The sequence below is a fragment of the Hevea brasiliensis genome, chromosome 13, assembly GCF_030052815.1.
Source record: "Hevea brasiliensis isolate MT/VB/25A 57/8 chromosome 13, ASM3005281v1, whole genome shotgun sequence".
In the NCBI taxonomy this organism is placed as follows: domain Eukaryota; kingdom Viridiplantae; phylum Streptophyta; class Magnoliopsida; order Malpighiales; family Euphorbiaceae; genus Hevea; species Hevea brasiliensis.
This window is the reverse complement of record NC_079505.1, coordinates 2000272-2017952: the sequence shown is the minus strand read 5'-3', so window position 1 is coordinate 2017952 and position 17681 is coordinate 2000272. Positions and strand designations below refer to the sequence as shown.

General features: G+C 31.2%; 2 long non-coding RNA genes across 2 annotated transcripts; both read right to left on the bottom strand.

The window, feature by feature from the left end:
• Window positions 1–7942: 7942 nt before the first annotated feature.
• On the bottom strand, window positions 7943–9335 carry LOC110655947 (uncharacterized). The gene is made up of 2 exons (XR_002495041.2): window positions 8384–9335; window positions 7943–8144 (listed from the first exon to the last, which is right to left on the bottom strand). It is a non-coding gene; the product is annotated as an uncharacterized LOC110655947 (long non-coding RNA).
• Window positions 9336–15042: 5707 nt separating this feature from the next.
• LOC131171767 (uncharacterized) lies at window positions 15043–17225 on the bottom strand. The gene is made up of 2 exons (XR_009142415.1): window positions 17146–17225; window positions 15043–16998 (listed from the first exon to the last, which is right to left on the bottom strand). It is a non-coding gene; the product is annotated as an uncharacterized LOC131171767 (long non-coding RNA).
• Window positions 17226–17681: the final 456 nt, after the last annotated feature.

The following is a 17681-nucleotide window of genomic DNA, read 5'->3' as shown; positions in this document are numbered from 1 at the left end:
GGAGAAATAAATTGTTGAACATAGGTTGTTTGCATTTGGAATTCTGAATTTTGGCTACTAAAATTTAAGGAAAATAAATAGTTAGGATACTTAGAAAATTATAGAAATTATATTTATAATCAATATCTTACTCTCTGAGTTGAATACTCACTCATGTTCAATTATTTTTCCTCAGGTGATAAGTGGCTTTATTTGTGATTAACCTATTTTTTTTTTCACAGGTTTAAACAGAAAATATTTTAATTTGCTTTTATTGTCTTTTATTTAAATCTAAAACTTTGCATGAATCAATAGTTGTATTTTTATTTAGGTTGTTATAGCTTAGTTTTGAAGTTGTAAGATTAATTATGTGAGATTGTATGGATGTATGAGATGTTTATTACTGATGATGGAGGGAGTTAAGCTTCCAAATGTTGATATATGTGATTTGAGGGTTGTGAGAGTGAGTTAAGCTCCCCACATTATTGATACAGGTCGGGTGAGTTAATACTCCCTGTTGGATAGTTCAATTTATGGCCGGACTCTATCCATTTGTTTTCTTGAAATTTGGCTACCTTAATGAGCTTTATAAATAGATTAGAAATAGTTAAAGTTACTATGAGCTTCGGAGACCTTATGCTGATCGATGTCCTAGTATTTGTTCGGTTCAGTCCAGAAATCGAATCGTGATAAATACAAATTTTTATTTGTAGATATAAGATAAAAAAAAAAAAAACAATAAAAAGAAAGGAGAAAGGAGATTGGAGGGTAATTTTATTTTATTTTTATTACCTTTTACTTTCCTATTCGCTTGTAGTTGTATTCCCTATGCAAGAAAATATATGTAAAATTTAAGGATTAACATTAATGCACATAATTTGCATGTATAATATGACAAAGTGGATGATATGCCACCAATAAGTAAAAATAATTATCATAAAAAATTTTGTAAAAACATAACATCAATTATTATAAAATCAAATAAAAGCTTTATTTAATTTTAAAAAAATTAAAATAATTATTATATTAAATTTTTAGAGAAATAAAAAAATTTATATTAATAAATTACCTTTTCTTTTTAATAGCAAAAATGACATGAATTTTTGTAATTTATTATTATATACATTTTTATGATATAAAATTATAAAATAAAGAGTAAATTTATAATTTCCATGTAATTTTGAGTATCAAATTATATAAGATGATTGACAAAGTGGTAAAAGTAGGGAAAAGCGTCATCAAGTATAATCTTAATTAATGAATTAATTAGAGGAACCAAGTGAACACATGAGGATTGGAATTCAACTTCCAAGAGATTTCGTGTCGAAACCCATTGCCATGGAAAAACTCAGTCAATGGAGACTTAGTGTGATTTCTTTTAAATAGTTTTTATTAAAATTTAAATTTGAGTTTTCATAAAATAATTTATATATTATCAGATTAAAATTATTTATTATTATTATTATTATTATTATTATTATTATTATTTTAATTTTTTTTTTTTTTGATGATGAGACAGAGAGAATGGAATTGTTGCTCTTTCATGCAATATGCGCTGCTAAGGGGAAAAATGCATTTGTATTCATTTCTTTGTATTTTGTAGACCAAACATATATAATTAGGGTCGGCGTTGGGTTTGTTAGATTTTAAATCAAATTGAAATTGAATAAAAAAATAAAAAAATGAATTATTAATATTATTATAAAAATCAAATCAAATTAATTTTATAAAATAATTAAATTAAATTGAAAATTTTGCATTTTTTTTAAAATTGAATTGAAAATTTTATAAAATATCGATTCAATTCTTTTATTTTTTTTAAAAAAATTAAATTGAAAAAATTGTAAATTTTAAAAATTAAAATAAAATTAAACATATTCTTATTAAAATTGATTAAAAAACTTAAATTAAAAAAAATGCGCGGACAAAAAGGAAACTAATTTAAATTAAATTTTAAACTTCGCCCCACATGCTACCAGGTGCCAAGGCACTACCTTTGACAACGATACTGGGCCAAAGCCTAGAAGGTCAACTCATCAAATGCTTGGAGTAGCAAACGGTAAAGAAGTTGATATGAGTTCCATTTAAACATGCAGGCCCTAGACCCGGAAGAAGTAAGATCAACACAAGTAAAATGGTGGCAAGGAAGAAGGTTGTCTGGTAATTTGATTTACAAGCTTTGAATATTGATGCGCCTTGGTGATTGAGGAAATAACTCAATTGAATTGAACAAAAAAGGAAATTCAAATTAAGAGAAAGAAATAAGAAAACTAATATTAAACAAATAAGAAATAAATAAAAATCAAGAAAAAATACTCAAAACACAAGAATTCAATTCTGTCAGATTTTAACTCTTTTGGTATTTTCTTGTTTTACTTGCAACAAAGTAAAAAAAAAAGAAAGGATAAAAAAAAAAATCTTTTTGTGGTTTTGATGTATATGAATTGAAACTAAAAACAAAACAAGAAAGATAAAATGATAAGTAGAAGAGAGAAATTCTTTAATAAGTTCAGAATGTCACAAAGAACCCAATTTTAAAAGGTAGACGCTACACAAGGAACCTTATGATAAGTCAAGTAATTCGCCACGATCAAACTAGATTGATAAGAATTGAAATTTGGTAAAACTTATGCCAAGCTTTTCTCTTCTTCTCTGAAGTGTCTGAAATCTCTTCATTGTGTTGAAGCATTACATATGTGAGCCTATTTATAGGCAAAGATAAGAAACTAAAGAGAAAAATTACAAAGAAACTAATTAGGAAATAAAGAAATACATATCTGGAATAAATCCTAATAAAAATAGAAAAAGAGAAGTAAAAGATTCCTAATTAATAAAGTGCTAGCCAAGATATTCCAAGATAGGAATAATCTCCCATGATTGTATTCTAAATTGACAAGTCAAAATTCGTCCATATTGTTACTGGCCATAATCTTTGAAGATTTTGGAGAATATTTGGTAGTCAAATATGCCAAATTGACTCCCAACCAAATAGGAACATGAAAGGCATCAGAAACACTAAAATTTTCTCAATATGAGCTTCCAAAAGTGAATAAATAATACCATATTATGGACCCACGAATTTTGAAGAATAAATACCTACCACAAGTCAACCCAATACATGCCCCAATAGTGTGCTCCATTTGGGCCTAATTTTCTTAAGTCCAAATAGGCTTAACTCTTTTGTTTTCACTAAGCCCATGCAATCATAATGAAAGGGTTTCTCATGTTCTTTCCATTTTACATGCTTGTGAAGAACATGCTTCAAGGTTCTAAAATTGATGATAATTCTTGACCCTCTTGTGGGCACATCAAATATGGATTCAATAGCCAATGCTATTCCACAGAAAAACAGGGCAACCAAAAACATTAATTGGCATTATGACCCTGTGTTCCTCAAATGCATCGGTATGGGTATTTTGCTGTGATGAGAGAGATGAGTACTGTAATGACAAAGAACTCTACAACTCTCTGATCACTGGAAAAATAAGAATGCTTCATAATCTTCAAAAAAGTATATTTGTTTTTCATTCCCTTATAAATTATCAAGCAAATTTTTTATAAGAAAATTTGACAAAAAAAATTATGTAGTAGTATTGAGGTCGTCCCTAAATTATGAGGTTTCGAGTTGAATCTCAATTGGAGCAAATTGTATAAAAAAAGAAAAAAATTGTGTCAATGTTTCTTGCCAATTTAGCAAGGTGGCTTTTGCTCCTGAAAATGGCATGCATCTACTTAATAAATTTCTATAATTTTATCGATTACATTCTCTCTGAATTTTTATTATTTTTTTATATTTACTTTGAATATATATAATTTTTCAAATTGAATTCTTTTTGTTATTGAAATTAATAAAATGTTTTGAAATCCGACACAATGCTGTTAAAAAATTTTACAAAAAAAAAAAAATCTCTCTCTTCAACTCTTCCTCTTGCAACAAAACCTAAATAAAAATCTCTCTTTGCATCAAAAATTGCAAATGAGAGAGGGAGATTTAACTATGCAATAAACAAATTTTCTAACATGTTCAATCATGAATTACATAAATAAATTTCAAAATTTCAACACCCTTTCAAAATTCAACAACTCAAATACATTAATATGGTCTAAATTATCACATTTAAACATTTCACCTTATTGCTAAAGCCATTAAACATTTTATAGAAACATCTAAAATTAAAAAGATAAATCTAGTTTACTTGAATGATATACTTAACTAGACAATTGATTTGGTGACTCATTCTTTCAATATCTAACTACTGCAGCTAGCCTTTCTAATCCGTGGATTGCACCTTCAAGCAGGTTCTTTAAGTGCTGCAATGCTTCGCCTAGTAATAGACATAAGTCTTGATATGAGTTGCATGCTACTTGTATAAACATGTAGACCCATAAACTCAGAAGTAACATACCAAAGATGGGAACAAGAATCCAAACAAGTTGCACAATTGCCAGAGAGCCCATCAAGAGACTAGTATTAGTAACAATTATTTTGTAATTTGCATTGGGATGAGTTTGGAGTTTATCTTCAATTGCTATTGCTATTGCATAGATGATTAGAGTGATCACGAACATCTTCATGTCCCAAGATAATTGTTTTTCTGAGCTGAGGGAGCTCAATATTTGAAGGATAGATGTCATCTCATTATGTGTCCTGTCATAATATATATATACATAGAGAGAGAGAGAGAGAGAGATTTAAAAATAGTTGAGTTAAAGGGGAGGGGGAATGGGCAAGTGCCTAATATGTTAAATCCGACCCCTTGTTTAGAATTTTACATTTCTTTTTAATCAATTCTCATGTTTGAAATGCAACAATGAATTTCTTTTTAATTTAAAAAAATTCATTTTAAAAAAATAGAAATTAAGTGGAATTGAATGAAAATGCAATTAAATTATTTTCATGCAAATGATTTATTACAAAGGAAGCTAGAAAGTGAAAACGGCAAAGTTAATTGCAAGAGAAATTAAATAAAGAAAGAATAAATAGATTATTACACACATTTTGGCTTGCCAAGGAGATGCTGAAGCTGAACTAACAACGTAAGTTGTTGTGAACTCTGCGATAGCGAAGGTTATAGTACTGAACTACAAAGAGAGATGATTTGTATCTGAATAAAGAAATTATAGAGCTAATACTTAAAATAGAAAATGTGATAGCAAAACCGAAACATGTGGTAACAAATCCAAAGAGTGAAAACCAGAGAGTACCTGCAAAACACACGAACTCTTGCTCAATAGAGAGACTTAACTCATTTTGGTGAACAGGGGTGATGATGCCTGCTTTGTCTATGCTGTGGGTGTATATATACCAATGACAGTAATTGACTGGTTTGTGAATTTGGGTACTAATTTTTTGTGGTTTTTAGGTACCAAATTTCTGTCACACTGGTAGCGATGTTTCTGTTATGGTTGGGGTATTAATTTTTCTTGACTCTGAATAGCAATGGTCCTCTTTTTGGATTAGGTTACTAATTCTCTTGTCTCTGGATAGTGATGGTTTTCTTTTGGGTTTGCGCACTAATTTTCCTGTCACACAATTAGGGATCGCAATTGATTGGGTGTAATTGGGAAATTAATCCAATCAAACTCCATTAAGATAGGTTCAAGTAATCTATATAATCAACTTTTGGATGTCTTCGAATTTAAAAAATAATATTCATGTCGGATTAAAATTGAATTCGAGTTTTATATGTTGAATGCTTGTTATCTAAACCACTAATATAAATAATTAATTAAGTATAAAATATATTTTTTTATAATAATATTTATAAATTTATTTATATTATATTTTAAGGAAAAATAATTTAAATATTTTTATAGAATTATCACGTTTTAAAAAAAAAGAACTAATAAAAAATATTTTTTATATAAATTATTAATTAAAATATATAAAATTAAATGGATTGAAATATTATTCAGAATAATGCTATTTGGATCCAATTTGAATAATTTATAATAAATTTAATCGAGTTCGAAATGAGTTCAAATATTGAAAATATTTATTAAATTTAGATATAATAATTTTCATAAATACCTATTATTTGTCATCCCTAATCACAAGCAAAGGTTCTCTTTTGGATTCCGGTGATAATTTTTCTATCACAATGAAAGCAAAGGTTCTCTTTCGGGTTCCAGTGATAATTTTCCAATCACAACGAAAGTGATGGCTCTCCTTTGGGTCGAGACGCTAATTTTTTTTGTGGCTTTTGGGCACTAAATTTCTTCACGCTGAAAAGCGATGTTTCTGTTATGGTTGGGGTATTAATTTTTCTTGACTCTGGATAGCAATGGTTTTCTTTTGGGTTTGGGCACTAATTCTCTTGTCTCTGGATAGTGATGGTTTTCTTTTGGGTTTGGGCACTAATTCTCTTGTCTCTGGATAGTGATGGTTTTCTTTTGGGTTTGGGCACTAATTTTCCTGTCACACAATTAGGGATTGCAATTGATCAGGTGTTTTTGGATAATCAATTCAACGAAATTTTATTATGACATATTCGAATAATATATAATCGAGTTTTAAATAGATTTAGGTTTAAAAAATAATATTCACGTCAGATTCAAATTAATTGGATTTAATAATTAATTAAATATAAAATAAATATTTATAAATTTTTTATGTATTATATTTTAAATAAATAAAATTAAAATATTTTATAAAATTATCACGTTTTTAAAATATAAATTATTAATAAAAATATCTTTTACATAAATTATTAATTAAAACATATAAAGTTGAATGGATCTGGATATGATTCAAAGTATACTAGTTGGATTTGGAGTGAATTTAGATAGTTTATGATGAATTTTAATCGAGTTCAAAATAGGTTCAAGTATTGAAAATATTAATCGAGTTTAGATATGATAATTTTCATGAATACCTTACTTATTGTCATACCTAATCACAATGAAAGTGATAACTTTTTTGAAGATTTTGGTGGTAGTTCTTTTTTGGGTTGGGTATTAATTTTGCAGTCACAATGGAAGTGAATATGATTCTCTTATGAGTTGGGTATTAATTTTTCAGTCACAATGGTAGTGAATATGGTTCTCTTTTGGGGTTCTCTTTTGAGTTTGGGTACTAATTTTCTAATCACAATGTATAATATGATTCTCTTTTGGGTTTAGGCACTAATTTTCTTTTGGTAACCAAAGAAAATTACTACTTACGCAAACCCAAAAGAGAACCATCCTTGTGACAGGAGGAAATTAGTACCCAAACCCAAAAGATACTTGAAAAAATGAAAGCCATTCATAACACAATTATATAATATTATTAAAAAAAAATTCTTACTTAATTTTGAAGAAAAGATGGTGGTACTCTTTCAATGTTGAAGAATTAAAAAGTGGAGTTTGGATAACTATTTTTTGAGAAAAATATAAATTTTTATCCGTAGAGATAAGATTAAAAAAATAAAAAGGAGAGAAGGAGATGGAGAGAGTCAGCCTTTTTGAACATCCATATAAGGGTAATTTTTTTAAAAAAATTTTCTTTTACTTTCCAATTCCCTTGTATACCCTATCCAAGAAAAGCCTCTGTATATCTATATAATATATGTAAAATTTTACATTAATGCACATATTTTGCAAATATCATTTGACAAAGCAATATAAGAAATATTAGGTTTAGTAATAAAAATTTTTACTGCTAAAAGTATACAATTTTTTATTATAAATTTATGGTAACAATATATGAATTATTTCATGTTGTCGTTACAAAATTGTGACTGTAGATATCTTACAACAAAATTGTAATTATTGAAAAAATAAAGGTTTTTGGCAATAATATTTATTACTGCAAAAAAATTATCAATGGTAACAACAATTGCTGTTATATTTTCTTTTCATGTACCATTAGCGTAACAACCAAAATCTAAGATTGTTACCTACACTGAGACTTAGGCTAGCATAAGGCTTCCTAGATCTATAGCAAGTCTAACATGCATAGCTTTTTCATTTAAGGCTCATGTTATTCATGAAAATACTTTCATTAACATAAAACAATATTTACATTTTAATATTACAAAATACTGGGTGGCAAAATATAGTACTACAATAGCAAAATTACATGTCATTACAAAAGAAGTTCCACAAAATGTCCAGTAAAATTGAGGCAATAACCTCTACAACTCAGCTAGCAAAACCATTTATTGTATCTTCTATACTCGTCTCTAAAGGTGGAGATAAAAAAAGGGGAGTCAGTTGAGAGCTCGGTGAGTAAAAGTCTACTTAAGGAATACAACATACATGTAAACAATTATATACAAGTACATGAATATGCAGCAGTCACATGAGTTTTCACAGCATAAACAATTCACAGCAAGGCAATTCATGTCATCAGTGATTCTTCGGCCATTTCATAAACATATCATATCAAATAAATAGGGTTAGAAACACATAATTACTTGACCAGGTTCCCCATCTTTTCTAGGCCTTCTGTCTTCGGATAAACACTAGATTATTTCCCTCAAGGAGCCTTGTGGATCACACCACCTCATCTTGGAATATACACCGGATCATTTCCCTCAAGGAGTTTGTGAGTCCATTTAGCATGCATGTATTTCTTTTTTTCTTTTGGCATCAATTTGTAATCCATGAACTACCAGAACAACATAAGCAATTATACAGCGTAATTGTGAACGTAAAATATTTACATAATTAACCAAAGGACGCATTTATATTTGATAAAATAGGTTAGGATGCATGAATGCACGTGTATGCATAGAGGAGCATTTATTTTAATAGAGTTTAGTACATTCTACTCACCTTATGGTGTCAACTCTTACACTTTCATCTATTACTAGATGACTCTTAGATTCCTTGATTTTTGGCCCCTCATGTCCTAATTCTTGTTTGTAAGAAAAGGTTTGATTTGATAAGACATTTAGTTTTATATTTAAACAATTTTAATTAGAAACACATTTGCATTGGCAAAGCAAGTTTGGGAGCCGAATTTTGAATGTTTGGCGACCTAACTTTCTGTACACTATTTACGTGACTGTTTACATGTTTCGGCAACCAAACTTCCATATTTTAGCCACTGAACCTGAAATTTCCCACAATTCGTTTAGAATCTAAAACTTATGGTTAAACACCCAAATATCAACACTTGCTCCTAGGGGTGTGCAAACGGTCGGTTCAGTTCTGAACCGATAAAATCAAAAATCGAAAATTAAAAATTTTAAAAATCAAACCAAATCGATTAATAAGAAAAAACTGAACCGAACCAAAATGATAAATATCGGTTCGGTTCGATTTTAAACAGATCAAATCGAATTTTATAAAATTTCATATTTTCAATATTAAATCTCAATAATAAAAATATAAAAATAAAAAAAAATTAGAAATCAAAACTAAAAAATCTTAGGGTTCAGTTCGATTTTTTTTTATTTTCCTTGATATATATATATATAATTTCGGTTCGGTTCGGTTTTTTTTTTTTATTTTTTGTGAAATAACCGAACCGAACTGATTAACCGAAATTATCAAAAATTATAAATCGAATCGAACTGATTAAATTTTAAAACCAAACTGATTGAACCGAATTGACTCGATTCGATTGAAATTTTCGGTTTAAACTGAAATCTGCTCTCTCCTACTTGCTCCTAAAGTTCTCTTCCTAGGTCCATATCCAATTCTAGAATTTAAACAACTAAAACTATTCTCAACAACTTAAATCTAACTTTAAACTTTAGATTTTATTAATCTTTGCATTAACTTTAAAACAACCCTAAAAATTAAGAGAAAGAAGATTAAAACTCAACTACTGTGGTTAGGATTTCCAAGCACTACCAAACATATATAATTATGGGTGAGCAATTCTGTTATTGAATCAAAATTAAATTAAAAAAATAAAACAATAAATAATTAATATTACAAAAATTAAATCAAACTATTCAATAAAAGAATTGAATTAACAAAAACACATTACCACAAAAAGTAATATTCCAGATGAATAAATGTGCCAACTAAAATTATATCGATTCAATTTGGGTTTTTTAATTTTTTTAATAATTAAAAAGTTAAAAAAATAAAAATCAAACTGAACAGATAACTATCAAAATCGGAAAATAAAATAAAATTAATCGGTATGGTCAACTTTTGCATTTTGAGCCGAATTCTCTCCACCACTCTATATATAATCCCTGACACTGTTCATCGTTTTTCATTTTTTTAAAAACCTTTTTTCATATAATTAAATTTATTCAATATTTGCATAAAAAAAATATATTATTACTTAAATATTTACGTCTAATTCAAATAAATTCTAATTAAATTATAAATTCAATGTAAAAGATATTTTTATTTTTTATAAATACTTTAACGACATAAATTCATAAAATACAAACTCGTAATTGATAATGTTAGAAGAAAGAATACAAATAATGAAGGAAAGGATTGTGTATTTGTCTGTGCCTGATTTACAGAAATATTACATCTATTTATACATGAGAATATGAGCTAATTTAGACAAGAATAATAATTGTTGTAATTATGCTACACAAATCTCCTATAATCATGCTAATTGCTGTAATTATGCTAACACCTCCCCTCAAACTCAAGGTGGTAGCATAGGTGCCAACTTGAGTTTGCTTAAGAGATCCTGAAAGCGAGCGGGAGGATGCGTTTTGGTGAATATATCAGCGGTTTGGCTGACAGAGGAGACAGGAATCAAACATATGGTGCCATGAGCAACATGATGACGTACAAAATGACAATCAATTTTGATGTATTTGGTACGCTCATGAAATACATCAGTATGAGAAATCAGTATGGCACTTCTATTATCGCAATGAAGCATTGTGGCAGAAGAATGAGTGACACCCAAATCAGTTAATAACCACCGTAACCAAAGTAATTCAGATGTAGCATCAATAAGAGCACAATATTCAGATTCTAGGCTAGAATGTGCAATAACAGTTTGCTTTTTGCTACGCCAAGAGATAAGAGAATTACCCAAGAAGAAACAATAACCAGTTGTAGAGCGACGATCTGTCAGATCACCAACCCAATCAACATCAAAGTAGCCAGATAATACTAGGGAGGAGGTAGCAGAAAAGTGCAAACCATGAAAAAGAGTGCCTTTGATATAATGAAGGATTTGAAGTACTGCAGAAAAATGAGTTGAGTGAGGAGCAGACTTATACTGGCTGACCAGATGAACAGCATATGAAATATCAGATTGAGTAACTGTGAGATAAATAAGACTCCCGACAAGCTATCAATAAAAAGTAGGATCATCAAGAGGAGTTCCATCAAGAGGTGTAAGTTTGCAATTGAGCTCCATCGGGGTTGATACTGTTTTGCTATCAATGATGCCTGCTCGAGAAAATAAGTCGGATGCATACTCGGCTTGAGATAGATAATAGCCATCAGAATTTTGAAAAACTTCAAGACCCAAAAAATAGCGAAGAGAACCCAGCTCTTTCGTTTCAAAATACTGATTGAGATAATGTTGTAACTCTGAAATACCAGATGAATCATCTCCTGTTATTATCATATCATCAACATAAAGCAATAGAAGAACAATACCACTGTCAGTTCAGCGAGTGAATAATGCAGAATCATGTGGACTAGAGAGAAAACCAAGTTGAGTAAGAGCGGAACTAAATTTGGCAAACCAGGCCCTAGGAGCTTGTTTTAATCCATGTAAGGCTCGCCGAAGTTTGCAAACCTTATGAGGAGAATGATAACCAGGAGGAGGATACATATAAACCTCTTCTGTTAAATCACCATGAAGAAAAGTATTTTTGACATCCATCTGGAAAAATTTCCATTTACGAACTGTAGCAATAGCTAAGAGACTGCGAATAGATGTTAATCGGGCCACTGGAGCAACAGTTTCTTCATAGTTGATACCATACTCTTGAGTGTACCCTTTGGCTACTAAGCGAGCTTTGTGGCGTTCAATAGTTCCATCAGAACGAGTCTTGATTTTGTAAATCCATTTGCAACCAATAGGGGTCTTGTTTGGTGGAAGATCAACTAAATCCCAAGTATGAGTTTTCTCTAAAGCCTGAAGTTCGTTAGTTATAGCTTGCTGCCAAAGAGGGTCAGTACTTGCCTCACGATAAGAACGAGGCTCATGAAGGGTTGCAATAGTAGAGTAACAGTGAAAATCAAAAAGAAAATGAGGAGTTTCTCTTACACGGGTAGAACGACGAAGAGTAGTACTAGGAGGAAATGCAGGCGCAGGTACTGGATCAACAACTGGTGCAGATTCAATAGGGGCAGGAGTAGTTGGGCTAATATTGAGCACATCACAATCACCTGGATCAGGACTTAGAAATAGGTCTTTGAAGGAGTCAGTGAAAAATAGAGAGTCAGTATTGACAGGGTGATGAAATTTGGAAAGAGAAGAGAACATAGTATTGTCCCAAAAGGTAACATGATGAGAGATGCGTAACTTATTATAAACAGGATCCCAACAACGAAACCCTTTGTGTTCAATGCCATAACCAAGAAAACAACATAGACGAGCACGGGGTTCTAATTTGGTATGTTCATGAGGTTGTAAAAAAACAAAAGAAATACATCAAAAAGGTTTAAGGATGGAATAGTCAGGAGGTTATCGAAACAACTTTTCAAAATGAGATAAATTATGAAGAATCAAGGTAGGAAGACGGTTAGTAATATAAACAGCATGAAGAGCTGCTTCCCCCCAAAATTTTTCTGGACATGAGGCAGAAAGAAGAAGAGTACGTACAGAATCAAGAATATGGCGATGCTTACATTTAGCTCGCCCATTCTATTGAGAGGTGTGAGGATAAGAACATTGAACAACGGTGCCTTGTTGACTAAGAAACTGAAGTAAAGAAGAATCCCGATATTCCATGGCATTGTCTGTTCGGAGAATTTTAATGTCACAAGAGAACTGAGTTTTAATCATTTTTGCAAATGTGATGTAAATTTGTGATAACTTAGATCGATGTTATTGAAGAAATAGGAGAAGGACCCCAAATGTCAGAATGAATTAAATCAAAAGGAGTGTCTGAAGTAATATTATTATGAGAAAAAGATAATGTAGGTTGTTTTGCAAGCTAACAATTTAAAAAATTAAATGACTCAAACTTAGTAGATCCTAATAATCCACGAGAAATTAAAGGTTGAATTTTATTGGCAGAAGCATGACCAAGACGAAGATGCCATTGGTGAATGGAGGAATTAGGGATTGTAGCTACAGACACAAATCTCTGAGGAAGATGTAAAGATGCAAACTCAAATAATTGACCCACTCTGCGACCCTCCCCAAGAATCTGTCCCGTTTGTGGATCCTGTACCTAGACACCATGGGGAGAAAAAATAACATTTAGTCCTTTTTCACACAACTGACCAACAGAAATAAGATTGAATGCCAAATTAAGGATATAATAGGTGTCAGGGAGATGAAGATTTGAGGTAGACACATGACCAGTATGTGTGATGTTCATTTTAGTACTATTTGCAGTATGGATTGGTGGTAAGGAAGATACAGGTTTTGCAGAAGACAAAAATTTAAGATTAGTGGTCATATGATTATAACATGCAGAGTCAAAAAGCCAATAAGAATTACCCGGAGTGGCAGACATGGCAGCAGGAGAATTACAAGAGATAACCTGTTTGAATAGTGCCTCAAGATCACTCGTGATGATGGCAGTAGAACCCTCAGTAGCAGCAACAGCAGTGACTGAGGAAGATCCAGGCTTTGAGACATTCTTGAATTTAGAATGCCCTCCTTTTGGTCTTGGAGGGCATGTGGGACAATGTTCAAGAATATGACCGTAACCATGATAATATTTGCATTCTATAGTAGGACAATGTGCAAAAGCATGACCAATTTGATTATAATTCTTATAGAGTTAATTGCCAGATTTCTGATGTGAGGATCGAGTAGTTGCAAGAGCAGTTTCAAAATGAGGAGTTTTATCCAAACTGAGACAAGTCTCTTCAAAAATAATCTCTTGAATAGCAGTATCCAATGATGGAAGTGGATTTTGATGTAGCAGGGATGCTCGAACGGCCTCATATTCTAATCAAAGAGCCATTAGAACTTGAATGAGATGAAGATGATCTTCACTGATTTTGGCCTAAGATATTTGATTCCAAATGGGTTGGACCTGGGCAAGAAAATCATTCACAGATTGACCTACTTCTTGTTTCAGATTATGAAGAGTAGTCCACAACTGATAATAGTGGGCAAGTCCAGTGGTCTGATATCGATTAGCCAAAAAATCCCAGATTTCTTTTGTAGAGTCATAATTAGCAAATTGGATGTGGATGGACGAGACAGAGGTATTGAGAAACCAGGTGATGATCTGATGATTTTTAGTATCCCAATCCTCAAGATGGTCAGCAAATTTTGCATCAGTTTCATCGTTCTCTCTTATCGGCGTAGTGATATCCCCGGTAACAATACGCCAAAGCTTGTGACCTATCAAAAAACTTTTCATTCCTTGAACCCTAAGATTATAGTTGGAACCAGTCAGAACTGTTGCAATAGGTTTTGAAATATCAGATTTCTCCATTAATAACAAGATGAGGAGAAAAAAAAAATGGTATAACAGGAATGAAAGAATGAACCAGAACAGGTTGTAGAGAGAGAAGAGAGACCTTAGAAACTAGAAATAAAAGCTTTACAGCTCTGATACCATGTTAGAAGAAAGAATATAAGTAATAAAGGAAAGAATTGTGTATTTGTCTGTGTCTGATTTACAGAGATATTACATTTATTTATACATGAAAATATGAGCTAATTTAGACAAGAATAATAATTGTTGTAATTATGCTACACAAATTTCCTATAATCATGCTAATTGCTGTAATTATACTACACAAATATCCTATAATCATGCTAATTACTGTAATTATGCTAACAGATAATATGCTAAAACCACTCTATACTACTGTCATTAAATATATATATATATATCCGTGCCAGGAAATATAAATATTTTTGCTCTTTAAACTAATGTACTGTAGTTTACATAATCATTATAAATAAGATTAAGAAAACATAAACATAATGTATAATTAATTTCCTTGGAGCAGAATTGAACAACAGCAAAATTGAATGCCAAAGTAGCTCCAATGTTTACAAATTCTGGTCTTTTATTAGCCCCGCTTACAACAACTCCATTACTTAAAATCATCAACACCAGAGTCCAAAATACTCTCATGGTGACTTTGCCCGATGAACACACTCTTTCTTAAACTTGCTCTTAGAAGAAACACAAAAACGCAAAAGTGAACACCTACTTATCATAATAAAAAGGGGAACTAATTGGTGGGAAATTTTATATTTAAACACCGAAAGAATCTAGAGAATGTGCTAGAATTCATTCTTTGGACACACTGGATTAAATTTTAGCAATAAACGAATAATCAATGTACAACAGCAAAAAGCCATGAGTGATAAACGATATTCTAACAGACAGATAAATTAAACAATAGATATGAAGTACGAAGTGAAGGTATAATTGTGAGCATTTAGATCTACACTAATTAAATCCAGGCAAAAACCAGAAACGACCATATGTCAGCCTTGGCTCAAACCCTCATATATATATATATATATATATATATATATATATATATATATATATACCGGTGCTTTGTGCCCAGAAAATTGAACGTATTGAAACCCATAAAAGATAAAGGATGAACAGAACTGTTAAGCACAAAAAAAGGCAATTGACTGAAAAAATGTAGTATGTCCATTTGAAGCAGGTTGCAGGTGGCTGAGAGAGCTAGAAGTGGCTATATTTGGTGCCATTCTAAGATGTCCTAACAAAGAATGGGAACTGAAGTGAAGAAGGAATTGGGTCCATAGCTGAATATGATAATAGAGGCAGTCAAAGCTCAATTTCAATAAAGGTTACCACGGAGGACTGAGGGCCAACCATGAGCACAATATCAGTTTCCATAAACCTTAATGTTGCAATCAGCAATAAAATGGAAGGATAACAATGATTGGTTGAAATTTTTGGCACTTGAAATCAGACTTTATTTGAATCCTAAAATGTTATTATTCTGAATAAGAATTAAGAAATGGACATATAGGAATCATTTAAATATCATATCAAAAACAACGTGGATCATTCAGTTTCCAAAGTGCAATAGAATATTACATGAAAGCAAGTATAAAAGACGCAGTTTGGACTTTTAATGCAGGTAAAAATTCCTATTTCTTATTCAACAAAAGATCATCCCTAATGTCTTAATCAAATAACTGATGCCAACATTGACTAAGTCCAAAAGATCAAAAGTTTGAGAGAGAGAGAAAGAGAGAGAGAGAGAGAGAGAGAGAGAGAGAGGAAAGGGGGAGGGGGCATTCTACTTAGGTGTTAGTTCTTTATCCACTACGCTCTATTCACCTAACATTGATAAAACTCAAAGAGAGGAGCACAGGATATGAATGATAAGCAGCACAAGTCACTAATATATCAGACATGAAGAAAGCAATGGTAAAGTAATGTTACCTTGATCCATTATCACCTAAACCATGTAGCCATACAACAGTAGCTTGGCGTTTACCTTTGCATAGGTCCTTCCAAATTCAAATGCGCTTCTAGCATTTTTTACCACTTGAAATGATGTTAAAGTAGAATTTAATGAGGGAGGAGAAGTGTGAGCACATGTGTATATATATGCACATAAATTATTTTGGAATGCATTACACTTATAAATTTGCCTAACTTTTGCATAGCTGCACATACAAACCAAGAAGCTTCTTTTATTAAGTAATGGAAAATGATGCAAGAGGAAATAAACTAATCAGAACCCATGGAAGGACCAGTTGAACTCATATTGGCTCCACAAAAATAGCCCAGCAAAACTGCTAATTCAATGACAGAAAAAACACAGAACCTGCAACAAAAGAATAAATTTAACTTCCACAATCTAGTTGAATCCCAGGGATTACTAAATTTATTCTCAGATGCAAAACACAGCCTCTCCAGTTTCCACCATTAAATTCCTACACTGGACCTGATCTTGGGGTTGAGACAACAACCAGAAGTCTATAGCAGTTAGTTCTCCATGGCTGCCCTGTTAATTTGAATATAAGATCGAGTTAAGCATAGAAGCGCTATAATTTGAAAAAAAAATTATAGAAACTGGAGTAAGAGAAGCACCATCGAAAATGAACAATAAAATAGAGAAATTAGAGGAAGAGAAGGAAGGGAAGCAACTCACTTTTCAAGAATTTACCATGATAAGGAATTGCACGTAAAACTGAGGAACTTCAAAAACTTGTTCTCCTGCAAAAATAATAGAGTTAAAGAGAAAGGAAGAAGAAAGTGGAGAAATATTAACTAAAATATTTCCTTTTTTATTTTAATAATTTATTTAAATAAAATATAGAATAAATAAAATTTTTTTTCTTAATTTCCTTTTTTAATTTTCCTGCCAATAGGATCCAAATAAAGGGTGAAAGATTTAAAGTGGCAAGGGAAAAAAATGGGATAAAATAGGAAGAACAATGTAAGGCGAAGAGGGAAGAGAGCTAGTTTAGTAGGACAAAGGCAAAGAACACGACGTCGTTTGAATGCGCACAGCGAGCAACGATGCAAAGGAAGCAAGGGCTAAAATGCCACAGTGGAAAATAGAAAATGTAAAGGAGGAGCCCACATGAAAAGACAAAAAAAGCCTTGAAATGGAGAGACTTAAAGCACCCAGGCAGAGCACATAAATGTTATTTCAAAATAATTGTGATCTAAAGTTCATTGCAA